General features: G+C 38.5%; 1 long non-coding RNA gene across 1 annotated transcript in view; it reads right to left on the bottom strand.

Moving 5' to 3' along the window:
- LOC131380789 (uncharacterized) overlaps positions 1-27,433 on the bottom strand; it is a 69,201-nt gene that overhangs the window by 15,803 nt on the left and 25,965 nt on the right. Inside the window, exon 2 of the long non-coding RNA XR_009208989.1 lies at positions 21,071-21,140. This is a non-coding gene — a long non-coding RNA (uncharacterized LOC131380789). The remainder of the gene's footprint in view (positions 1-21,070; positions 21,141-27,433) is intronic.

The raw sequence follows: 27,433 nt of genomic DNA, 5'->3' as shown, positions 1-27,433 counted from the left end.
CATATGTGTGCATGTGCCTTTATAGTAGGATGATTTATATTCCTTTGGGTATATATCCAGTAATGGGATTACTGGGTCAAATGGTACTTCTGGTTCTAGTTCCTTGAGGAATCGCCACACTGTCTTCCACAATGGTTGAGCTAATTTACATTCCTACCAACAGCGTAAAAGGATTCTTGTTTCTTCACAGCCTCGCCTGCATCTATTATTTCCTGAATTTTTAATAATCACCATTCTGGCTGGCATGAGAAGGTATCTCATTGCGGTTTTGATTTGCATTTCTCTGATGAACAGCAATGTTGAGCTTTTATTCACGTTTGCTGGCCACATAAATGTCTTCATTTGAGAAGTGTCTGTTCATATCTTTGTCCACTTTTTGATGGAGCTGTTTTTTTTCTTTTAAATATGTTCAAGTTCCTTGTAAATTCTGGATATTAGATCTTTGTCAGATGGGTAGATTTCAAAATTTTTCTCCCATTCTGTAGGTTACCTGTTCACTTTGATGATAGTTTATTTTGCTGTGCAGAAGCTCTTTAATTAGATCCCATTTGTCCATTTTGGCTTTCATTGCAATTGCCTTTGGTGTTTTAGTCACGAAGTCTTTGCCCATGCCTATGTCCTGAATGGTATTGCCTAGGTTTTCTAATCGGGTTTTTATGGTTTTGGGCTTTACATTTAAGTCTTTAATCCATCTTGAGTTAATTTTTGTATAACGTGCAAGGAACAGGTCCAGTTTTAGTTTTCTGCATATGACTAGCCAGTTTTCCCAGCACCATTTACTGAATAGAAGATCATTTCCCCAATGCTTGTTTTTGGCAGATTTGTAGAAGATTAGATGGTTGTAGATGTGTGGTGTTATTTCTGAGGTCTCTGAGAAATATTACACTCCAATAAAAAGTGAAAAATTTTAAAAGTATTTTGTTCAAGTCCTTTTCTATAAATGATTTGCAGAAACATGACCATATATGTTAAATGGTATGGAAATTTAGAAATAGTAATTTCATACAATTCTGTTATACTCTGAAAGTTTCTTGATTCATTACTCTCTCATAAAGAAATATTTGCTTGATTATGATTTTTTAAATTTTCCCTCTATTGTGTTCCAAAAGAGGATATTAAGAAACAATAAAAAAAGTGTTTTCATTCTGGTGGTAAGGATGCCAATCATAAAAATAACAACTACCATTTTTTGAACGTTTATTATACATCACAAACATTGCATGGATTATCTCTGATATTCCCAACGTCTGATGAGATGAGTTTTGTTATTTTCTTGCAGATATGATAACTGAGGCTCAGAGACTTCATTTAATTTTCCCAAGTCCACATAGATTTATGTCAGGTTTAATTCCCAAACCTGTTCTTTTAGCACCACATCACATTGCCCATAGGTCTGTTTCTCACAACAATGTCAGTTCACTGAAATATACCACGAAGACAGCTTCTGCGCTGACCACTCAGCACTGTAGAGACTTGGAACACATTCGCTTCCACTTCTAAGGATTCCTAAGGAATCCTTAGGCTATGGATGTTTTTGTTTTTGTTTTTTAACCTTATCTTCCTAAGTTAATATCCCTCCTAAGTACTTAGATAGAGCTTGAAGCACCATGAAAATGTACTGGAGATTCAATTTCATCTTCTGCTTTGTAAAAATATAAAAATGGATTGATGGCTGGGTGTGGTGGCTCATGCCTGAAATCCCAGCACTTTGGGAGGCCGAGGCAAGCTGATCATGAGGTCAGGAGTTTGAGACCAGCCCGGCCAACATGGTGAAACCCCGTCTCTACTAAAAATACAAAAAATTAGCTGGACATGGTGGCAGGCGCCTGTAGTCCCAGCTACTCGGGAGGCTGAGGCAGGAGAATCACTTAAACCCGGGAGGCGGAGGTTGCAGTGAGCCGAGATCGTGCCACTGCACTCCAGCCTGTGCAAAACAGCGAGACTCAAAAAAAAAAAAAAAAAATGGATTGATAGTCTAGATATCCTAAAGCTGATTTTTTACATCAATTACAGTAAATAAAATAAGGAGACATGAGTGAAAGGTGGTAGAAGGTACAGTTTTATCTGTTAAGAGAAAAAATAATTTTTCATCAATAATCTATCACAAAACAGAGATCTTTGACTATCATGTGGAACTCTCGACAGAACTTTAAACCCTCCTGGTAGAGAAAGGAGAGGATGGATTTATTTGTCTCCTTGCAAGAAGATAGGGAAGTAAAGCTTCTTACATTGTTTTTTTTTTAAATATACATAAAGACTAAAATTAGACTGATAGAATTGCATTATAGACAAACTTCTCTCCCTGCGCCTCTTCTACCCCTTTACCTCTTCCCCACAGTCACACGACTTTTTCTTCCACTCCAGTGGTGCATGTCTACAGAGGCAGTTCCTGGGCTAATGTTAGTGATGACACAGATTTACTTAGTTCTAAATAAAAAATTCACTGAGTGCCTGCCATATATACCAGACGTTCTATGTATTGGATGATGAGGCTACTATGGTAAGTTAGATATTTCTCCTGCCTTCAGAAAGCTTCCAGTCTTGTCACTAATGGATTTGGGGCCTAGTACCCTTAAAATCACCTCAGAGCTGCCTGAATCCATAGACTACTTGCAGAATCACTGGTTTTACTTGGATCAAGCCATCTGAGAAGGTATCTGTCTCAACAGCCCCCCAACCTCCACCCTCCCCGCACCTTTATTTAACAAGTCTACCTGTTTTCATGCAACAAACACCATTTGCCATCCATTTAATTTCCCCTTCAATACTCAAGTTCACACTCTCCTTTGCATTGTCCCACTTGTCCCTATGTTCATGGTCCCCTTCAGTTGTATCCTAGGAACACGCATGTGCACATGCATCATCTCTCCAACTCTTTGAAGACAGGGACCCTGACTTTTAGTTAGTGCATGCTTAGAATGCCTTGTTCAGAGTTGGTTTGCATAGTCAATTTAGCTTAGGAAATATTGTTGGTCAACTGACTATTTAATGAATGACTCTGATACTACCTATTCCATATTTCAAAACAGATTGGCTAATCCAGAAGTGTTTCTTTGGGATAAGGCCAGCTGAGGTGGAACAATAGGGCACACTATTCAATGGGGGCATTTAGCTTATTGTGTTTGATGCATAATCACAGGCCAAGAGTTTGTCAAAAGTAACTGATAATGAGCATTGTGCTCTCCTTGCTAAACCTAATTCTGTGAGAAAAAAGTCAGATAGAATTAAATGAAAATTCAATCATTGATCCTTCCCAGAATCTGTCCTAACATCAAAAATTCCAGAGGTTCTACAGCAAAGTAGAGTGGAATAATTCCTAGAACCACAGGGAGTTGTATAGATTTAAATAAAATTCTTATGAGCAAAACTACCAAGTGCTATTCCATTCCCACTCCTCCTTTCCTAGAAAGGTGTCCAGTTATTCCAGAAGTCAATGTGAAAGGTTTATAGGAATTACCCTCTTCTCTAATACCCTGTATTCACATTTTAGAATGGCTTTATGTCTTTAAATCTAATACCCTGAACATTGTTGTCTAATACAATTTTCCCCCAAGTAAATTTTTCCCCCAAGTAAAGCAAAGGATAAGCAGGAGTGGGACTTGAGATCACCATTTACAAGGTATGGGATGGATTCCTCAAAGAAGAGCCCTCAAGACTACAGCAAACGCAGGCTGTCTACATTTGCTAATAAAATCCCTTGCTGAGTAGCCACTAAATAGTGCAACACCACAATCCCTTATGGAATCCCAGCCCATACTTCCTAAGGCAGTTAGACTCCTTCTAAGCTAGACTTCACAGATGATTTCCATGCTTTTGGGAAAATACAGTTTTGGAACACAACTAAACTGTGACCCTGGATGAGGCAGGCTATCTAGACATACCAACACAGTGTAGTGGATAAAAGTCAGATTGCCTCATTTTGTTCTGGACTTACTGGATTTGTTTGAGTGCCAGCTTCACCACTCACTCTGCAGTCACCCTGTGGAGTAATTTGCTTAACTTCAGTTTCCTCAGCTGTGGAATGGTAGAAATAACCCTTATTGAGCTATTTTGAAGACTGATTTAGACAACCTGTGTGAAATGTTGAGCATAACATCTGGCATGCTTGAGCGCTCAGTAAATTATTATTTGTCCCACTCCACTGGATCTCAGATGCAAAACGTGTAATGGATACCATATCCTTCCAAAGTGGGGCAGGCTTTCCGCTCTTGTGACTGCATAAATTCTAAATCTTAGAGTTTCTGTGGAGATCCCCAAGTCTTGAGGAAAATCTTCACTGCTTAATTCTGAATTCCAGACTAGAAGAGGGAACTTATAATTTCCAAATAGTTAAGCATTGAAAGGTGGGATTGGAAAAGTGTCCTTTTAAAGTAATTTGAGGGCATCAGCCTTCTCACTAGCATGTCCCAAAGTGTGTTCTACCTAGCACTAGTTCTGCAAAATGCTCAAAAAACCCATGATCAAATACATTTTAAAAAATTACCACCTACCATCTCCCTCTCTTGTAGATTTTTATATACATCAACATATTAAAGGTATGAAAAGATCATGCAGAAAAAAAACTGTTCAGCTTCATCTCACATAGTATTTCTGCCACTTATTTCACCACAGATACTTTGTTAATATCTTGGAACTTGTGTTTTTAGAAAAACACATTGGAAATGGAGGAGACTGTCAAGGACAATAATAAATGATGGTACTGGAAACACCTAGCATTCCATTTTGTCAAATTCTGAAAAAATAAAAATAGAATCTTAAAAAATTGTGCAGTAGTTAGTACTGGGCACAATTAAGTTCTTCTTTCACAAAATGATCTTACCTGGGCCTGAATACCTGAGGTCTTGCTCACACTGGCGTGGTTACAAGGGTCATGTACACAAAGATGACCTATTTGTTTGTGAAGAACTTTATGTACTTATTAAGCACAAATAGCTTGAGTTTGATTTTGATTTTTCAGAAGAAATTGTGTCTTTCTTAGAAAATTGATCATTGAACTCCTTTCCACACCAGTTTGTTTTCCCCTCTCGCACTCTCTTTGTGTAGTAATCTACTATAGAATCTGTTCCCACAGGTTTGGGGAATATAAAAGAAGCCTACAATCCCCCAGCCCCCCTTCCCGTTTCCCTCCTAATGCCCCAGAGCAGCTGGTAGGGTTTATTGCTCTTCCCCAACATTGGCTCTCTTCTATACATGGAGTAAGATTGATGATCCTCATTCTAAAATGTGAAGATCCAGCATGCGCCTTTGTCCTATGTCCCCTGAGAGTGAATTGGCATCAGCAGCATTCGGTAAAGAGGCAGCACTTTTTGGTACATCAGGAGTGACAGTGACAGTATGGAGCAAGCCTGCAGGGGCCTCTCCACCACCCCCACCCCTGTCAATCTCTACCTTGAGCTCAGTACCCACTGGGGCAGACTGCTGCCTCACCAGACAATACCATGGAAAGAGTGCTCAGGTCCAAATCCCCTGCAGGGCCCACTTTGCAAGGTTGGCTGGGGGAAGCTGTAGCCATAGTGAAATGGCCCTTTATTTAAAGGTACCTTCAGTTACAACTGTGAGGGTACATAGATGTCAAGCCAACAAGCTGGTGTGTGTGTGTGTGTGTGTGTATGTGTGTGCAGGAGCATGTGTAACCACACATCTGTACACCTAAGAAGAGAGAAGCCAATCAATAACTACCCTGTATTTCTTAGCTCTCCTCTTGGAAGTCAGCCTGCATGACTCCAAAGACAGGTTGCACAAACCTGGCATCTTACAAGATTCTCATCAGGCCCTCATTTTTTTGTGTCACTAGTTTGGCTGAAATAAAAATTCAAAGCCCCCACAATATTGAACCACCATTCCAGACCCAGCCAAGGTTTGGAACATAAAGTGAGCTGAATGAACCAGCCTGTAGGCAACCCAGGGAAAGTAATTGTTCTTCCTAGCAGCACGGCTGCTTTTCTGCTTAGCATCTGAACAAGTTAATTTGGAAACATGGCCCTCTGGAAAGAAATGGCGCTTCTCTCAGCATCCCATGGATTCATGAGGAGAGATGCCCTTTCACCAGGTAGAAACAGTAAATTACATTTGAAACACATTTCTATTGAATGAGGAAAAATCCTTCTTTTTCCCAGGAGCTCCTCTTTTTGCCTGGTAGCACCATTTAACATCAATTGCCCAACTTCAGAGTTCACTTTTTGCTCACGTCAGTGTCTGGCAACTAGGGGAAGAATTTTACTAGTTGAACAAGGAGCAGTTGAATTAAATACAAAATCACATAAAGAAGTTTGCTCTTTGCCAATCCTGGGCTTCAAGGAACTGATCTCAGCAGCATCTAAATTGGACAAATTGGCTAAATTGATCCTGCTTCATAGAAAGGGTACTTCATCTAGATCCAATCAATGGCAGATTGAGGTGTGATGTGAAATGAGGGGAAGGAATCAGGCAGCCAACTATTTCTAGGGTAGGAGTCTGGCTTTAAGGAGTAAAAACGCCTCCATTTCATGTTGGTTTTATTACCCCCTAAACACCAGTGCCCTTGAATTGTGTGCTCCAGGACTGCCCTTGTGTTTGAGCTGAGGGCTGGATGGCAGTGAGCTCAGAGAGAACTAGAGAAATCCAATCTAGACATTGTGTCTTTTGTTCTGTCCACAGCTTGACCAGTCTGTATTTGACCCTCCATCACCAATTAATTAAAAAACAAAAGCAGAGAGGACCTTCTATGCTTCTGGCATTGAACTAGATCTTTTACAAAATTATTTTTAATACTACAGGCCTGGAAAGTCAGTTATCAAGTATAACTGAGTAGGTTTGCCTGGATGCTCATCCCAGCCACCAGCGATTAGCTGTGTGATATGGGGTGAGTCAGTTTAGCTCTCTGAGCCTCAGTTTTCTCATCTATAAAATTGGGATATTGAAAGTGCCTACTTCACAGGGTCATGGAGAGGATTAAATGTGATAATTATTTAACAAGCACTTGTTACAGTGCTTCTTATTCTCATCTGGGGAAAAAGGCTCAGAGAGGTCAATTTATCCCAGTCCTTACTAATAAGTCACAGAGTTGGGGGGTCCAAACTAGATTTACTGTACACCAAAGCCCATGCACCTTCCACCAGGTCGTGTTGCAATGATCAGAAGCAATCATTATATGCCCAGTGCTGTATGCTCTGTGATAAGATCTGTAAAATGGAAACGCAAAAGAAACCCAATATATCATTTCTCTTCTCAAAAGCCACCTAGACGATGAACACTAATGTATGGTGCTGACCATAAGTGGAATGAGTTTCCAAAAGATGCTCTGTGTCACTTCAGACAACAACAACCCAATTAGTATCTCCATATATCCTATGCTACCATGCTTGAATCTTAGGAAACTTTCAGTAGTCACTTCTTGTTCTCTAACATCACAGCTGTTTGTGTACTTATAGACTCTCCTATCCCCTTTCATAGAAATTATACATTTATATATGACTCTTTCTTCTTCTGGGTAGCAACTCCTTGAATGCAAATATTGCCTAACGTTTTCATGGTAAGTTCTGAGCAAATAGATGCTTGATGAATGAATTACTGAATAAATGAGTACATTTCTTTATTTGCCAGGAAAGAATTGGCCATTGCTTGCATAACTTCTGTCTAAGGCACAGGGGGTGGGTGCCAGTATAAAAGACATTGTCCTGAAGAAATTTACATAGCATATCAATATTTTCCATATACTTATACTTGAATATTTTCAAGTTTGCATTGTTGTTTGTGTTACTTTTTTAAGCCTTTTGTTTTCATCCAGACTCTAAGCTCTTGGAGAGTGGAAATCATGATGAATACTCCTTTATTTATTCCATGTAACACTCTGGACAAGAGTAGGTTTTGATTTTGTCATATTGAATTCAATTACCGGTTCAGTAGGAGAGACAAGATAAATTGCAAGGCAACCCATGTGTATCAGTATACTCACAAATGTGGAATATTAGGATATTAGGATAAAATATGCTCAAAGTTAAGAGAATTTAATGAAACCCATGATACTTAGGTAGGACAAATGTCTTCAGACAAAGAAATTAGGTTTACTATCACATATGTGAACCCTGAAAGAGCCAGTCTGTAAAGTTGGATCCTGAGTGGCTAACTGGGCCTAAATTCAAAATAGAGTGAAATGACCGTTTGCTGACTAGAGGTCACACACATAGTCTGTGTTCCTGGAAAACCCCCATGCTCACTTAACTTTGGGATTTGTATAGCTGTCTGTTCCTATTTATGCCACCTGAATCAACCAATGGACAATGACCTGCACTGGCCAATCAGAACTCAAGGAGCATCAACCAATTAGAACTAAGCAAGTTTGCATTCTTTATCTGCATAAGCAAACCAAAGTGGGAAACTGGGCAGGAAGTTTCCCTATAAAAGACAGGCCGTCTCTTTGTTCTCTTGAAACACGGCTGCATTTCCCAGGTTTGCAAACTGTTAGCTGTAATAAAGTCTCTTACCCCTTTTTAAAAGAAAATTATTTTCAGTGGATTCTGGTTCAATTTTCTTTATGACGAAATTCACCTGTGAAGTGAGGGAGAGGATTGCAAATATAGGCCAAAGATAACAATAGGTCTCAAGGTGGCATATGGAAATAGTGGCAGGTAGAGACTCAAACTCACGTAACTTAGCCAACTAATGGACTATCTCCTTCCTGTTTTTCTTCAACAAATGTAATTTAAAAAATGACACAGGTTAGTCTTTTAACCAATCATGTGCCTGGTGCTGTATCAAGAGCTGTGGAAATAGCAGTCACAAAGCCAGGCAAAATCACTGCCCTTAAGAAGCTTATAATCTGAAGACATCACAGTGCACATAAAGAACGAAGCCAGGCCGGGCGTGGTGGCTCACGCCTGTAATCCCATCACTTTGGGAGGCCGAGGCGGGTAGATCACCTAAGGGCAGGAGTTCTAGACCAGCCTGGCCAACATGGTGAAACCCTGTCTCTACTAAAAATACAAAAATTAGCTGGGCGTGGTGGCGGGTGCCTGTAGGCCCAGCTACTCGGGAGGCTGAGACAGGAGAACGGCGTGAACCCGGGAGGCGGAGGTTGCAGTGAGCCGAGATCACACCACTGCACTCCAGCCTGGGCAACAGAGTGAGACTCTGTCTCAAAAAAATAAAAAAGAGAGAGAGGAGGAAGGAAGAAAGAAACCACAAGAAATGTGGGTAGAAACACAGGCCCTGAAGTCAGCCTTTCTAGGTTTGAATCCTAGCTACCAGCAAGGACTCTGAGACCTTATGCAAGTAATATGAATGTCTCTGTGGCTCATTTTCTCCAGTTATACAGTGAAGAAAATAGGATTAGGTTTATAGGGTAGTTGTTCTGAATATTTAATGAGATAATAGAGGAAGAATTTAGTGGAGCTCCTATTAAATGATAAATGCTTAAAAAATGTTAGCTATTATTGTTATTAAAGAAAGGTGATGTTCTTATTCTCAAGAATGAGACACTCTAATAAATAGTTTGTGTATTTTATTTTATTCCACTTGATTTTCAAAACAACTTAATGATGTAGGTATTTTTATTCTCATTTTATGGACAAGAATACAAAGATTTTTAAATAATGTAATTATGGTCACATAATAAATGGAGTCAGAATTTGAATCCTGGTCTGTTTCTTCCCAAAAGTCATACTCTTTCAGCTAGTCAATCCTGATTTAATAAATTATTGAATTCAAAGGCAATAAACCCTTCTCTTCATTTTTCAAATTCTTGCCTGAAATGAGATATTTCATTTCATATTTATCCTTTTCTTCTTGTGCTGTCTTTACTCTTTCTCTTCATACCCATTTGATTTAGTGTTATGATGAGATGTGTAAATATTTTCTTCTCAACCTGCAAATTAACTTCTTAAGGCAAAATTTCATCCATCATTTTTTTTTCCTTAAGTTGTTCTGCAATACAAACAGCTCAAAATAGAGCTTGGCACCTATTAATAGCTCAGAAAATTAGCTTTTATTATAATTGTTATTAGTCTTTATCGACTCTTTTAAAACATCTACCTGACAAGATTTTGATATTTCTAGTCCTAAATTAAATTTCTCCTTGCTGTTATCCAAACGTTCACGCTTTTGAAATAAATTGCTCTTCTCACCAGTATGTATGGCCTGTGTGTCACATTACATCTCAGATTGGACAGGTTTCTCTGACCCTGATAGTCTTAGTGGTTGTGCAATCATGTTCTTCACATCTAGATCCTCCCAGGTGTGTGTTCTGGCCTGCTCCAACTTGGGCCAGCCCCAGGTACTACAGACCTTCAAACCCAAGTCAGTATCACCAAGGTCCTGTTCCAAAGAGAACCAAGTCTGGCAGGAGATTAGGAGCTGCATCTCCTCCAGAAACTCATGCAGATATTTGGCTTACTTTCTTAAGCCTGAACTATAGGGTTCCCGGAGATTCACTGGACAATTTTGTGTCCCCTCAAATTGAAGCTTCTCCCACTCATCCCCTCTACCTGGCTCAGGCTACAAATCTCTAGTCCTTGATTTGAACACTAGTCATTTCTCTAAACTGAGTCTTTTATTGAACTTATTGAAGCCCCGATAAATTCCTATCTCTTAACAGCTCCCTCAACCTGGAGCCCCAGCCAGTGGCTGGGTTACTGTTTCAACCCAGTGGATTTTTTTCCAGGAAAAAATATGTTGCTCCTCATTCACTATTGACCAAAATCTCCTCTTGCATTTCTTCCATCCACTGAAAGGGATTTTAACATTTCATTTCAATAAACATTTAGTATGATGTATCTCTTAGCTTAAGCACTTAACAGCACAAAAAATAAATCAGATTTATTTTTGAGAAACTTTTAGAGTTGTGAGACAAACCAACAGTAAATGAAAAAAATGTGCTTTAAATGGAGGTAAAAAGTAAGCTAGAAACAGAAAGAAATATGTAACATACTATCTCTGAGGGGTGGGCGTGTGTGTGTGTGTGTCTGCGTCTGTGTATGTTTGTGTATACTGCAAATGATTAGAAATACCAGTCTCTTACAACTGAATTCTAAATAATTTCCATGTTTTTAATTTTGTCTATGTTAATATGTATATGCATCTCTTTTTTGGTGAGGGAGAATGGGAGAAAAAGGAAATGATTACATAATTGTGGATACTTTTATTCACCACAATGGAAGTCTTTAAACATAAAGTTGATGTACATTAAGAGGCGAGACCCACAGCGTATCATCTAAAGAAGATTCCTCCCACTTTTCTTCTGCTTACACCAATCCATCCAACCATACATGAATTTATATTCAATGTACTCAATTTATTCAGTGTATAATATTGCTTTGTGAACTATGGGAAATATAAATATGACTCAGTTTTTCCCCTCAAATAACTGACATGCTAGTTGAGCTGATAACATATTTTAGAGCCTGAAGATATCTTAGATATTATCTAGTTTAACTCTTTCAATCAAGAGAGATAAAGTAACTTTCCTGAGGTTGCACATCAGGATAAGGAGTCACATCCCTATCTTATTACCTAAATACATTATTCTCACTATGTTATACTTGCTTTACATAGCGAGCTTAAACTTACATGAAAAATTCAACATGGCAAGGTAGTATAGGATGAGGGCTAAAATATTATAAAACTAACATTAGTTTTCATTCATTGAGTGCTTACTAGGTATCAGACACCATTCTAAGTTTTTTTATTAACCCATTTAAAAATCAGAACTGGGTATATACCCAAAGGATTATAAATCATTCTACTATAAAGACACATTCACATGTATGTTTATTGCAGCACTATTCACAATAGCAAAGACATGGAATCAACCCAAATGCTCTTCAATATTAGACTGGATAAAGAAAATGTGGCACATATATACCATGGAATACTATGCAGCCATAAAAAAAGAATGAGTTCATGTCCTTTGTAGGGACATGGATGAAGCTGGAAACCATCATTCTCAGCAAACTAACACAGGAACAGAAAACCAAACGCTGCATGTTCTCACTCATAAGTGGGAGTTGAACAATGAGAGCATATGGGCACAGGGAGGGGAACATCACACACTGACCTGTTGGGGGATGGGAGACAAGGAGAGGGATAGCATTAGGAGAAATAACTAATGTAGATGACGGGTTGATGGGTGCAGCAAACCACCATGGCATGTGTATACCTATGTAACAAATCTGCATGTTCTGCACGGGTATTCCAGAACTTAAAATATAATATAAATTAATAAATAAATAAAATAAAAAAAGATTAGGGTGGATCAGTCAGCTTCTTCGTGCACTATGTAAATGGACTACCTGGTTCAACCAATCCTCTGTACCTTATGTAATTCAGACACTGCCTTCTCATGCTCATCTATAAAACCAACCACATCTCACTGGGAACCGGGAGACCCATTCCGAACCTCTTCCTTCTGCACAAGGGAGCTTTTCTCTTTTGCCTATTAAATTTCCATTCTTAAACTCAAAAAAAAAAAATCAGAACATCTCTAGGAGGTAGACATTATTATAACATGCTTTTTACAAGTTAGTAAATGAGGTACAGAGAAGACGAGTAACTTATCCAAGATCATATGGTTAGTATGTATAAGAAATGAGTTTTAAGTCTAGAAAATCCACCTCCAGTGTCAGTGCTCTTAAACACAATGCATTACTTTTTCAAAACCTGTAGATTACTCGGAAAATAAATGCTACTACAGTGTTATAGTGGGCAAAATAATTACATTGTTAATTGATTAGAGAAGGTGTTTTGGATGAGATAGGATATATCATTAAAAAGATATACATATAAAATTTTGATATGCTAAAAATAAAATAAAAAGGATAAAATAAAAATAAAAAAAGATAGAACATGAATAAATATGAGTAAAAGTGAATGTGCAAGACATAGATTAGTGAACAGACCAAGGTTAGAGCAATGGTTCATGCTGAGAGGAATAGGAGGTTCAGAAGGAAAATATAAATAAGCTCTGGTACTGGACTAAGGAGCTCCCATTGAACTTTTTTGAACTGAGAATTGACATTGAATAAAGTATGTTTAATTTTGTATATGGATGGAACCAAAAGCAACACATCAAGAAGTTGGAAAGTCAAGAAGCTAAAAGGCAAGACACCAGTGTAGTACTCCAGGCTTGAGTGGTGAACACTCCACTAATTTTTTTCCCAACCTACTGGCTATGCCTTTGAGTCTCCTTTGCTGGGTACTTTTCACCTTCTTGGCCCTTAAATTTTGGAGTGTCCCAGATTTCCATTGTCAAATCTCTTTTCTTCTCTATGTACAATTATACCCTTATGCCATGACATTAAATAGCCTGCATATGCTGATAATTCTTTATTGCATGCTTAATATTTTCATTTGGATGTCTAGCCTTACGTGTAATCAGATAAAAACCTGACATTTTAGTATTCCTCTGGAACTTTCTCCTCCTCTCTTCATTCAGTGGCTCAAGGTCAGTCTTGACTCTTCCTTACACAATGCTTGCCAGCAAATTACATCTATTTTCAAGTTTTGACCACTTTATAATACTTCCCCAATACCCTAGTGCAAGCTTCCATCAGCCTTCCACATTTCTCACTTACTTGCCCATTTCTCCTCTCTGCGTACACATACTCTGTTCTCTATATAGTAGTGTGATCCTTTAAAAAAAAAAGCCAAATCCTGCCATTTTCCATTGATTATCTAACCCAGTACAATCCAAGATTTATTGTGATCCTCAACAAGTTTCTGCATGAGCTGTGTCCTGCCATCTCTCTCTCTTCTCCAACCCCTTTTCATCACTCCATTTACACCCAACATACTCAGTTCAATTCAATTCAGTGTATGCTACTGCTTTGTGAACTGAGAAGAATATATTAGTAAATATAAATTGACTTCTTGTCTTAAAATAACTGACAATGTAGTTGAGTTGATAAGATATTTTAGAGCCTCGTGATATCTTAAAGATCATCTAATGCAACTCTTTCAGTCTGGAGAAGAGAAGTGACATTTTTGACGTTGCACATCAGGACAAGAAGTTATATCATTTATCTTTTTACCTATACTCATCCCATTATGTTATACTTGCTTTTTATGTTATATGTTCCTGCCACATAGATTTCTGTACTGTTTCTAGGATATACCAAGTCCCATCTTTCCTGGGGCTTCTTAGCTTTTCTAGATGACACTCATTTCAAATTGTCACCTTTATTTATTGAGATTTCTGCTAAAATATCACTAACTCAAAAGGACCACTAAAATAGCAGCCATCTCAATACCATCTATCCACTGACCCTGCACAATCTTTCATTATATCACTTATCAATAACTGAGATTATATAAACATCTCAGTATATACTTATTAGTTGTTTATTGTCTATCTTTCCTTCCTAGAGAGTAACTTCTATGAGAGGCATTGTCTGTCTTGTTCACTAAGAGGCCCTCAACAAATATTTGTTGAATAAAAGACTGGATGAGTGAGTGAATAAACAAATGGATAGGCATGAGAAGTAACTCTTAAAAGTATAAGTAAAGGATGAAATAGAAGGAAGAACTGTTAAGAAGGAATATTTATAACTCTCACAATTGATTGGATCTGAGAAATCAATGGGGAAGATAGAGTTAAAGAGTACACCAAGATATTGAGTCGCAGGAGCTGGAAGAATAGTATTTTTAATAAACTGAAGAGTTGGAAAATATAAGTAAGTGTTAGAGAAGGAAATTAAAGGCATTAGAGAGACAGTGGTATTGAAGTATGGGACTCCATAAGATTTCAGACTAGGGGAAGAACACAGGAGAACAACAAAGGCCAAAGATTAAGCCTTGGGGCCCACCTACGCCTAGGTTTGGGGAAGAAGAGACAAGTCTTCTCCCTCTTCTCTATATTGGTATTATAGGACTGAAGAATGTACCAGTGAGTTAATTAGTGGGCCAGGGATGACAAAGGGAACCCAGTGTCAATGACACAGAAAGGCTAAAGTGGTGGGGATAACACAGGGAGAAAATGTAAAAGGCCAGTGTCTCTACATTGAGCACTGTAGGAACTTACAATAAGAAAATGGCTTGTTTGGAGAACCAGAATGAATTAGGTAGGGCACAAGATAGGGCAGAATGGTGAGTCCAGAGGCAAAGGCCAAGTCCAGTCTGTTTCTAAGAATGGGCATCATTCATTCATTCCTTCATTCATTTCTCAAATTTTAGGCAGGAGGGAGGCTCCTCCTGCCTAAATTCATGAATAAGACAGGCCTCCTGCTTTCATAAATTTCCCAATCTGTGATAGCAGGAAAAATAGAATAGGGTAATATGCGTGAAGGAAAGCAGGAAAGGTGGGGAGTTGAGTGGGTAGAAGAAATAGCTCTAAGGAAGTCTAGCTCATGAGTACATGGTGAAGTAACTAAGTGACAAGATGGTGTCAGGAAGTTGATGGAATGAGCCAGAGATGAGCAGCCCACCATTGTGGGACAATTATGTTGATACTAGCAATTATAATATTTTTACAGAGCTATCAGTTTCCTTTGGTCTGCCTACCTTTTCCCCTTGCTGATATATCTCATTCATCATAATGCTAGATGGAATATATAATATTCCCCCACTATTTATGGATGAGGAAACGGGCTCAGAGAAGCAAAAGACTTGCCTAAAGCGTCACTCTCCCTAGACAAACTCTAAGTTGGAGGTGAGCTATTTCACTGCAGTGTCGTGTGGCAACCCCACAAAGTCCTCTGCTGACATCTCTGTATTTCCTAATAAATCATACCCAGATTTTATTGGCCTATTTCAAGGATATTTCTACAAAATATTTCCAACAGTTTCAGATGCTTTTCCTGGAATTTTATCCAAAAGAAGAACATAGTATAATAACACAATACTAAAGCTAACATAAGCCTCCTTTGTGCCTAGAATCTAAATTTCGTCAAATATATCTCTTGAACTCGTACCCTAGGAGTTAATAATTAAAGTTTCCACCACATAACCTCCAGAGGTATGTTTGTTTTGTTAGTTTATATTGCCCAATAATTTACCTCCAATGACAAAGCTTCTCCCAAACAAGGTTTTGAAGTGTGTGTCCACTTCTCTCCAGGAAATAAACGTTTTTGGGGGGAACATTAGCACCACAGTGGCTGTTAGAGATAAGCCAGTCCAGGCTCCTTAATTACAGACCAAATCTCAGGTACCAAAGAGTTTAGTGATTTGTTTAGGGGCCCAGAGTTGTTCGTGCATTTTACTAAATCCATTTTATTTATGTTTGCTGGCATCTGTATAGCCTGTATATAAAACATGAAGTAAAATTGATCAGAAAATATCCAGTTTAATGTGTTTTATTGTATAAATGAAGAAACAGAGGCTCAGAGAGCCTAAGTGATAATTCTGAGTTCACATAGAAAAGCAGCAAAAAAGCTGAACACCCAGTTCCCTATTTGGGGATTTCACATGGGACAGTGCTTCTCGAAATAGAGATTGATGGACACCTTCATGTCTTAAAGAAAATCTCCTTCCCACTCTAGACTTCCTAAATCATGAATTCTGGTGTTATCTGAGGAATCTAAAAGCCCCTGCTTGCAGACTTTCTGAGATCTTACCAAGTTTTTCATGCAGGTCTGAGTGCCTCATACTGTAACAAGACAACTTTTGTCTTTCATTGTATCCTAGACCTTTATGGAGAAATCACCAAAGGCCCTTTGTAACTTTCGTTAGACCTCCACTCCTTGTTCTTATATTAATGCCTTCCATTAAACAAATGCACCCTTCCCTCTTAAAAGTCCTCTCCCTGTGATTCTTTCCTTTGGTGAATAGTGCTTGATCCTCACTTCTTCTTTCTCCTGATTAATGTTGTGGTTTCTTCTCCATTTTTGTCTCTCACTCACTTCTCTCTCATCTTGTTCTGCAGGAACTGAAGCGTACCCTGTATTTACTCATATTGCTCTCACTCTAGGTATTCACAGGTTCAGGAAGTGACAATGGATTTAAATACAGGACATTCTATCTGCATTCCTAAACATAGAAGACAAGGTGTTGAATCAACTTGCCCCACATAAAAGAGATTATGAATCCAAATTAGAGGCTAACTCTCTAGACTTACAGATCACTGCTCATTTCTTGAAACAACACTGCCTCTATTGACTAATAAATGCTACAGTTACCATATGTTCAATACTTACTGTGTTTCAGGCATTCTGCCTAGTGCTTTATTCACATTATCTGATTTCATTACTATAACAATCCTATTAAGTCATTACTATGATTCTCATTTCATAGACGAAGGAATTCAGAAATTAAATGCTCTGCCAAAAGTCACACAACCTATGGCAGAGCCCTTACTTGGATTCAGGGTCAACTAAACATACATGTAGTGATTTTTTGAGAACAAAAGGACTAATGTGATTCAAACTGTGCCAAAAGAACATAGTCTCAGGATTAATTTGGGAGCCATGTGCCAAGCACTGGTCTAAGTATTTTACACGTGCTAAGTGACACAATTCTTCAGTCAACCCATGATGTAGATACTAGCATCAGCATTCTGACTTTACAGATGAGGAAGTGGAGGTAGAGAGAAGTATATTGCCCCAGATCACACAGCTAGTAGGTAATAGAGACAGGATTCAAACTCAGGGAGTCTGTTTTTTAGCCTGACTTCTGGATCAACCAAGGTTCCCTCTGAAAATCTGTTAGTTAAGAGCAATCTTCAAATGTTTAAAATATTTGAAAGTCATTTTGTAAACAATCAAAGTATATCAAAATTATGATTCATTTTTCTATCTCAAAACTAGAAGGCACACCTAATTCATTTTCAAATTCATGTCTTCTAACAGTTTTAAATGATATTCATAAAATTCAGGGACTAGTGGGAAGAAAGTGCTATCAAATCTCACCAAGTGATGTCAAAGCTCCCAGAACTTTGAATTTTACTCCAAATGAACCAATATAATGTACATATGGTTTTTACTGATAGTTACTTCATGTATCCAGTGAAAAGTAAATTGCATTATGATTTGCCACACATATGCTAATGTATGAAATTATTCTGATTACCATTTGACAAATCAGTAGCACAAATAAAAATAATAATTACTGATATCCAACCAATTTAGATGCATTATAATTTCTATTTGCTCAAAGTGCAAGGATATTATATGCTATAGGATATTTTCCCCTAATAGGTAATTACCCTAATAGGTAATCAAAGGCACACTTTAATCTTATTATGGAGTTAAGAGAAATATGTCCTATGGCATGAGAATCTATAACCAGTTTTATTCAAAAATAAAATGGCAGACCAGGCTGTATTCTATATATGATCTCTAAAAAGTCCCTTTTGTTTTTTTAATAGTGGTGGGACGAGATGCAAAGTCACTCTGATCCCAAGTTATAAATACAAAGTAAAAACAAAATCCATTCACGGACAAACCTACTATTTAACGTTGTATCTAATAAACCACAATGAAAGGACAGTTGCACAAGAAAATGTTGCAAAGCTCATCCTAGCCAAGAGTTGGCAAGCTAGAAGTTTTAAAATGCATATGCCCTAAAAATTGGGCGCTCATCTTCACCACAGTAAAAATAAAGCCCGAGGAGTTTATGTGGCCTCGACTGCAAAAAGAGTGAAGTTCAGGGATCCACCAAGTTTTAGAATCCAAAGGGAAAAAAATGGAATAATTTTCTGTTACACTCCACTTTCAACCTTTCCAGATAGATTACGAAAATAGTGAGAAATCTAACAAAGCATTGCACAACTCTTCAGGCTGTATTTGGGTATATGACAATGAGAGAGAGGCAGCATTTATCAGTTGACTCTGCCCTGGAATATTTTCTTAATGCTGATCTCTGGCATGGTGACCGGGCACCATGACCCAAACCAAGTGGATGATTAAATCAGCCAATTAATAAGTACATACTGAGATGAAAGGGAGGACAAAGCAGCCAGGATAACTACAGCTGGCACATTTCCCCACGATTAAGCTTTGACCTCCTTAGATCAGCACACTGGATGCTGGACACTGGATACTGATCCTCCATCGAGACCACTGAAATTGCTTGCCGCTGCTCCATGTGCCAGAGGCCTGTTGTCCTGCAGGCTTCATCAACCATGTGGCACTTCTCTTATTCTGCTTCTTCCCGCCATGCCATATCCCACCTCCCCCCAGTTCAATACTACTCCTTGGAATTGCTTACTGGCTAATTGTTTTGCTGTTCTGTCCCTGATTGGATTAGACACTCTTGGGCACCAGGAAAATATTCTCAAACATAGATCGTATAAAAATGTCTGAGTACATGTGTTTCAGAGTCAGACTTCCCACATTTATAGTCCTAATTCTGTGAGTTACCACCTTCTATCCCTGTGACCTTGGGGCAGGCAGCTGAGTCTCTCTATGCCTCAACTTCTCATATTTAAAACAGAGAAAACAGCAACTACATTTTAGGTTTCTTGTATAAATGAGATAATAATGCGCATAAGAGTTTACCGGAGTTCCTGGCACACTGGTAAATGTTCAACAATGAATGGAGTCCCAATTTTCTGGCCCAATTTCTAATCTTCTGGTCCCATTCTGTGGTATTATATGTGTCATTTAACTCTCATAACAACCTTTTGTGGTATCACTATTATCCCCGTTTTGCAATAAGGAAACTGAGGCACAGAGAGGTTCACCTCATGGGTGAGGTCCTGAAGATAGTCATGGCAGGACCAGGATTTGAAGGTAGGCTGTCTGGCTCTAGGATCTGTGCTCTTCATCTTCATGCTGTACTACCTCGAAACAAAGTCCAATCTGGCAACCACATAGGAAAACCCTATGGGACTCTCTCAGAACTTAGGTGCCAATAAGACACTGCGACCATTTGTAGTTGAAAATTATGTCCGCGTGAGTAGTTATTATTCATCACTTACACTTTAGTGAAAACAGGTAGACCTGATTTTCTAAAAGGAACTGAAGTCTAATAGAAGCTATGTTTGAAGCCAGCCATAAAAAAAAAAAAAAAAAATTCTCCTCATACTTTCTGTGACCCTTGCTCCATTTTAGTTCATTATTCAACAGTTTATGAGACTGTATCCTGAACTGCAGAGTATTCTTCTGTTAGGATAGCACTTGTCTGAACTATAACTGTTAAGTAAAGGCAAATGGAAAAAAAAATCAGTTGGAAGGATATCCACACCCTGCTTTATAATAGAATGATGACTCCCAAGAGGAAAACAAATAAGACGGCCTGATCCCTAGAAAATCAAGCCACACCATCTCAGCTTCTGACACAATGGCCCTTGGATGTTCAGTGATGTGACTAAATTTTTAAGGCAAGATGAGCCTCCGTAAAGTAAGAACAAAATGCTCTCCGCAATCTAAACTATATAAAGGCCTTTGACCAAAAGTTACCCGTAAGTATCTGCCTAGAGCTACCAAAGAGAGAACCATTCCCTAGCCACTGCACTACCCTTTCTGACTCCAGGTTTCCAAAGAGCTAAAGAAATGCAAGGGACCCCAAGGAACTAAAACTGCTTGAATAATTTTTTGAGACAAAGTTTGAGAAACAGAAAAGCAGTTCTATATGGGGGAAAGAAATCATCGTTAAAGCATAGAACTGCCACCATGGGCCTTCCAGGGGCATGGCCAGAAACTCTGCTGAAAAACTGACTTTCTTTTACAAGCAATCAGATAATAAGACTCCTTTAAGAAGTACAGAATAGTTAAATTCATCACATAATTTAATTGTACAGGTTATTAAATAGCAGTTTGCTTCCCCTCCTTCTCCGACGCTGCTTTTGTGTATTAAACTCAGACTAATCAAATTGGGGATTCCAAGAGTACTGTATTAGTCATCCTCATCCCTTTTAATTTGTTTAATGGCCGTGTGTGTGTGTGTGTGTGTGTGTGTGTGTGTGTGCGCGCGCGCGCGCGCTAACAGCAGTGCATCGCTTAGCCTCACGACAACATGTAAATAAAGAACGGATAGGGAAACTCTTGCAGAAAAGAATAAAGCGTGTTTCCTTTCTAAAGTTACATTTGATGTTTGGGTAATTCATGAAACGTGTACTGCAAGCAATGGTGCTTATTATTTCTTAGTGGTCTCCAGACACAGGAGAAGAGCGAGGGCGAAGAAAGGAAGGAAGGAAGAAAGAAAAGGAGCCTGAATTTACACTCACCGCTTCAAAAGCCCTTTTGTACTAAGCCAACTTCTCCTGGCTGAAGATGCAGTATCTGCCAAGAAGTCGCCTGCAAGAAAGCACACCACACAACAAAAGTATAAAACAGTCCTTTAAAGGACTCCTTTTCTACCCACCCCCAACTTCTTTTAATAATTTTTTTTCTTTTGCATAAAAGACACATTTTTAGAAAGTGGCACTCACTCGGTGCCCTACAATGCTGACTGGGATTAGAAAATAAGCTGCCTCGTTAGTGAAGTTTCGAGTTCGGTTTGGCTGTTTGGGTCAATTGTCTTTTCACCTGGCTCGAGCCACCAAGTCAACGTGAACTAAGAATAGGAGTTATTTAGCATGTAGGACTCGTCGGAGAGCAAGCCTCTCGGAGCAGTGGTCTGAGAGGAGCGAGAATGGCTGTCTTGTTTGGGTGGTTGTTGTTTTGAGCTGCTCTTACACATTCAGACTTTCTGTCCATTCAGCCAGAGAGGCCACGTGTCCGAAACCTGAAAGGGGCTAGTGCTTTAGAGCAACGTGGTGAAACTTGCCTTTTCATATGTGGGATTTTCCACGTGGACAATATTTGTTCTCTAGGCATTTTGAGAAGCCTGCTCATATATGGATGCTTTTCAATGTTTATATTTTCAAGTAGGTGTTTAAAAACCAGCATAAATTGTGGGGGATGTGAGAGGGTAGGAGGAAGAGAAAGTAGAAATAAACAAAGAGTGGTCAGTAACTTCTTCCATCACAGGCTGCATAGACACCTGCTGGAAAGTCACAAGTCCCGTGAAATGACTCGCCGAGTGTTTTGATCTCCATGATGCCAAGTGGCTGACTTTTCCAATGAACTGACCAGTTGTTTTGGCATCTTTCAGGAACAACTCTGCTTCAATCTGAATTATTTAGAAGTAATTACCCCATGGGTGGATAATCAAGGCCTGTGCTTTCTTTCTATTTTCTTTCTAGGCACCTGCTTTTTGGGGCCTATTTTAATACTAATTCGTACCCCAAACTTGAGAAGAGTGTTTCAGTTTAGTTCAGTGAACATTTTTATTGAACATCTGTCATGTGCCAAGCACTCTGCTAGCTTCTGGAGATAGAAAGATAAAAAGAGGTGATTGTTGCTGTCAAAAAGTTTGAGATTTTGTGGGAGACAGACACGATTTAAAGTAATGTCATGAAAAGAAACCCAGTGTGGTTTGGGGCTATTGGGAAGGAGACTTTTAGCATGACCTGGGACTTTCAGGAATGACCTTTCAAAGCAGTGAAGAATGGGCTGAGATTTGAAGAATATGGAGGAATAAACCAATTAACCGAGTGAGAAAGAAATTTCTGGAAGAAGAAGCCATGTAAGAAAAGGCAAAGAGGCACAAAATGGTGGGATTAGCAGTTCAGTAGACCTGGAGCATAAAATGTGAGAACAGAAAAAGAGGGGATGAGATGGAGAAAAAGAATAGTGGATTATTGCACCGTGGAGAGTCCAGCCACCATTTTAAAGCATCTGTACTTTGCCTCAAGGGCAACAGGGAGCCACTGAAAGGCCAAATCAGAAATATGAGGGGATCAGATCTAAATTTAGTTATATCTTCATGTAAATGGATTTGAAAACAGGACGTGGGAGAACGGTTAGCAGACTATTATAACCATTCAGGGAAGAAAGAATAAAATTCAGAATGACGGATTTGGTGGTCCAGTTGAGGAAGAAATTCAGATTTGTAAAATGTATGTGAGGCAAAATTAGCAGGATCAGGAAAAGGGAGAGGCTATGATAATTCCCAGATTTCTAGTTTAGACAACAGGATGGTGACAGTGCTGTTGACCAAGACAGGGCCTCCAGGAAGAATGATCTGAAGGTGAAGGAGGAGAGGAGAAGTAAATAGGGAGCATGACAAATTCTGGTGCCTCCTGGGACAGTGGGACAGAGTTTAGGAGGCAGTTAGACACTGGTAGAGTGAGCTTCCAAAAATCAGTGATTTAAACTATGCCTTCCCAATGGAGCCAACATTTCCCTCAAAAAAAAAAAAAAAAGGTGGAAATTTACTTTTGGTAGGAGGAGTCAGCAAAAAGCTCTTACATATTACAATGGTTTGTGGCCCTTCAAAGGGTCACAAACACATACCTATGTATCTATAATGCTATTACAATTTCATGGCGAGGAAGGGAGAAAATTAGGTGGCAAGTAGGAAAAAAACATGTCTGAAAATGATCCTTGGGATGGCAATAACGAACTAAAGATTGAGAAACAATGACTTAAATCTGTGGTTTTATTGTTGGCTGTTACAAACTCAAAGAGAGTTGACTTCATTGGCTAACATGAAGTTTGGAGCAATATTTGCACTGGAGAAAAAGCCCCTGGATAGCTTAGCACAGTTCTGTTGGGTCAGGATCTTCCAGGTTGCTGTTTATTCACATGCAGATTCCAGGACTCACACCTTCTGTGATATTGATTGAGAATTCCACATGAGTAGAGCCCAGTGATCTGCATTTAAAATAATTTCCTTTTTTTTTTTGAGATGGAGTTTTGTTTTTGTTGCCCAGGCTGGAGTGCAATGGTGTGATCTTAACTCACTGCAACCTGCACCTCCTGGGTTCAAGCGATTCTCCTGCTTCAGCCTCCTGAGCAGCTGGGATTACGGGCATGTGCCACCACACCCGGCTAATTTTGTATTTTTAGTAGAGATGGGATTTCTCCATGTTGGTCAGGCTGGTCTCGAACTCCTGACCTCAGGTGATCCGCCTACCTCAGCCTCCTAAAGTGCTGGCATTACAGGCATGAGCCACCGTGCCCAGCCCATTAATTTGCTTTTTATACTTTGACCTAACTAATTTAAAAATTCAAGGATCTGGGTTGGGCGTGGTGGGTGACGCCTGTAATCCCAGCACTTTGGGAAGCCGAGGTGGGCGGATCACAAGGTCAAGAGATTGAGACCATCCTGGCCAACATGGTGAAACCCCGTCTCTACCAAAAATACAAAAATTACCTGGGCATGGTGGCGCACGCCTGTAGTCCCAGCTACTAGGGAGGCTGAGGCAGGAGAATCATTTGAACCCAGGAGGCAGAGGTTGCAGTCAGCCAAGAATGTGCCACTGCACTCCAGCCTGGTGACAGAGCAAGACTCCATCTAAAAAATAAATAAATAAATAAGTAAAAATTAAAAAATAAAAAAAATAAAAAAAATTCAAGGATCTGAGATCGAATTAGGAAGCAATATTCCAATGGTGGATGAGAAATTTTCAAGAGAAGAAGCATTGTAAAAGCATAAGCATACCATAAATGGAACTTAGGAGCTTAGGTCTCACTTTCCAAACTTTGAAATGGGTCACTCAACAACAACAAAATAGATGTCCCTCTACAAAAAGAAGAAAGACAGAGGCAGAGGTAGCTTTGGCAACACGGCTACATTTGTTTCAGCTTGAAACACCAGTAGCCTGTGTAAGCTGAAAAGGGGAAGTTAATCTGAATCCACTGGCAGACATCAGTTCTCATGGGAGCCCCAACGAGGTTAGTTTTACATAAACTGTGAAAGTACCAGAATGATCTTCTTCATTCACCCAACAAATTCTACTCTGTAGCAGGTACTTCCTAACCTCTGGAATTACACCGTATCCATCAAAAACTCACCAGAGAAATAGCATTTATGGAGATTGCCTGAAAGATATCCACTCATCTATAACCTATACCTCTACCCCTACCCTGTCTCACAGGCAGGGAGAAAAGCTAAGACACATTTAATAAAATGCTAGGCTGACTTTGGGAAATGCCATAAGCTTATATTGTATTTCCCTAGGATGAAAGACTCCTTCTCATTTTGCCACCACGTCACTTGTAAGAATGATGTTGAGTGTGGTCATTACGTTGCCTAGTAATTAGAATGACCACTCTTCTGGTGGTTGTTTCTGTTAGGTGATTAGTAATCATAGGGTTTTTCTCATGTTTTTATTTTGTTTTAACTCATGGACACTGAGAATTACATGGCTGGTCTTTATTCCCCCCTGTTAATTTAGGCTGCTAAAAAAGCAAAAACCAGACTTGCTCATTCCCAATAGCAAGTAGAAGGGACTCAATACTATGTATGTTTTTATTAGCCTCGTTCTTACTTCCATTTTATGTTCTTAAATAAAATATATACCAGAGCCATGGCATTTATTGGTCTCTTAAGGGACTTGTAAATGAGGTTAAGGCATTATGTTATCTGGAAGTTACCAGCTGAGAAGGGATTAGTTATCTGATTGACCCATCCTAGCTCAGGGCAAAGCTGCAAAGAAACAGATATGAAATAGGTAAACTCTGAAGAAAATGGCAAAGAGAAGGAGCAGAGCAGGAATGGTAAGATCAAGAGAACAGCGTTGACCCAGTTCTACCCATGTGATGGCATTGCATTCAGTAGCGGGTACCCTAAGGGAAGAATTGGGTGAGAAACAGTTACTAATAAAGGTTTAGTTCATGGCACACTAACCACCAGGGGTTTTACTAATACCCTACCCTCAACTCCCTCCTCTTATATTTCTATTTTTCACATAAATTTTTATTGAGATAATTGTAGGTTTAAAATAATAGCAAAAGACTTCAATACCCCCCTTGAAATAATGGACAGATCATCCAGACAGAAAATCAACGACGGAGGCTTAAACTACACTGTAGAGCAAATGAACCTAATGATTATATACAGAACATCCACTCAACAGCAGGAAATATACCTTCTTCTCAAGCACATATGGAACATTCTCCAGGACAGATCACATGCTAGGACACAAAACAAATCTTAACAAATTTTAAAAGATTGAAATTATTCCATAAGTATCTTTCCCAACCAAAATGGAATAAAACTAAATATGAATAAAAAATGAAAAGGAAAAATTCACAAATATACGAAAATTCACCAACACACTCATTGACAACCAATGGGTCAAAGAATAAATTTAAAAAATTAGAAAATATCTTCAGATGAACAAAAATAAAAACAACATACCAAAACTATGAGATACAGCAAAAGCAATATTAAGAGAAAATTTATAGTGATAAGCACCTATATTTAAAAAAAGAGAGAAACTCTAAAATATTTAAACAATCTAATAGTTTACCTCAAGGCACTAGAAAAAAGAAGAAAAAACTAAGCTTTAAGTTAACAGAAGAAAAAAATAATAAATGTCAGAGCAGAAATAAATAAAGGATAAAAAACAGGAAAAAATTATAAAGCTGAGTTCTTCCCTCAAAAAGATAAGCAAAATCAACAAGAAAAATAAGCAATTAAATAAAATAGGAAATTAAAAAGGGGACACTACAAGTTCCACAGAAATAAAAAAGATTGAAAGGAATTATTATGAACAATTATACATCAACAAAATGAACAATCTATAAGAAATGTATAAATTCCTAGAAACATACAATCTAAGAAGACTGAAACCAGAAGAAATAGAAAGACTGAATAGGCCAAAGACAAAAGAGATTGCATCAGTAATCAAAAACCTTCCAATAAAGAAAAGCCAAGGACCAGAAGGCTTTACAGGTGAATTCTACCAAAGATTTTTTAAAAAGAATTAATACCAATCACTTTTAAACTAGAAGAGGGAATACTTCCAAACTCTTTTTTGGGAGCCCAGCATCACTCTGATACCAAAAGCAGACAATGGCACCAACACAAAACTATAGGCCATTATCCTTGATGAACATGAAGGCAAAAATCCTCAACAAAACATTTGCTAACAGAATTCAAACCACATTAGAAGCATCATATACCATGACCAAGTAAGATTTATCCCTGAAATGCAAGCATGGCTTAACACATGCAAGTTAATCAGTATGATAGTCCACATTAACAAATGAAGGATAAAATCATATTATCATCTTAAGAGATGCAGAAAAAGCATTTGAAAAAAGTTAACGTCGTGTTAAAAAAAACTCAAAAAAATTAGATATGAAGAAACTTACCTCCACACATAATAAAGGCTATATATGAAAAACCCATAGGTAGCATACTCAACAGTGAAAATTGAAGAGCTTTTCCTGTGAGATCAAAACAAGGCAAAGATGCCCACTCTTGCACTTGTATTCAATAGAGTACTGGAATTCCTAGCCAGAGAAATTAGGCAAGAGAAAGAAACAAAAGGCATCCAAATTGAAAAGGTAAAAGTAAAATTACCTTTGCTTGAAAATGACATGAGCTCATATCTAGAAAAGCCTAAAGGACTCCACAAACTGTTAGAACTAGTAAATAAATACAGCGTATTTTCAAGAAACAAAATCAACATACAAAAATTAGTTGCCTTTCCATACACTAACAACAAAGCATACCAAAAGAAAATTCAAAAAACAATTTCATTTACAATAGCATCAATAATAGAATACTTAGGAATAAACTCAAGTAAAAA

The sequence above is a fragment of the Hylobates moloch genome, unplaced genomic scaffold, assembly GCF_009828535.3.
Source record: "Hylobates moloch isolate HMO894 unplaced genomic scaffold, HMol_V3 SCAFFOLD_12, whole genome shotgun sequence".
In the NCBI taxonomy this organism is placed as follows: domain Eukaryota; kingdom Metazoa; phylum Chordata; class Mammalia; order Primates; family Hylobatidae; genus Hylobates; species Hylobates moloch.
The sequence above is the reverse complement of the archived record's forward strand: the minus strand, read 5'-3'. Positions and strand labels throughout refer to the sequence as shown.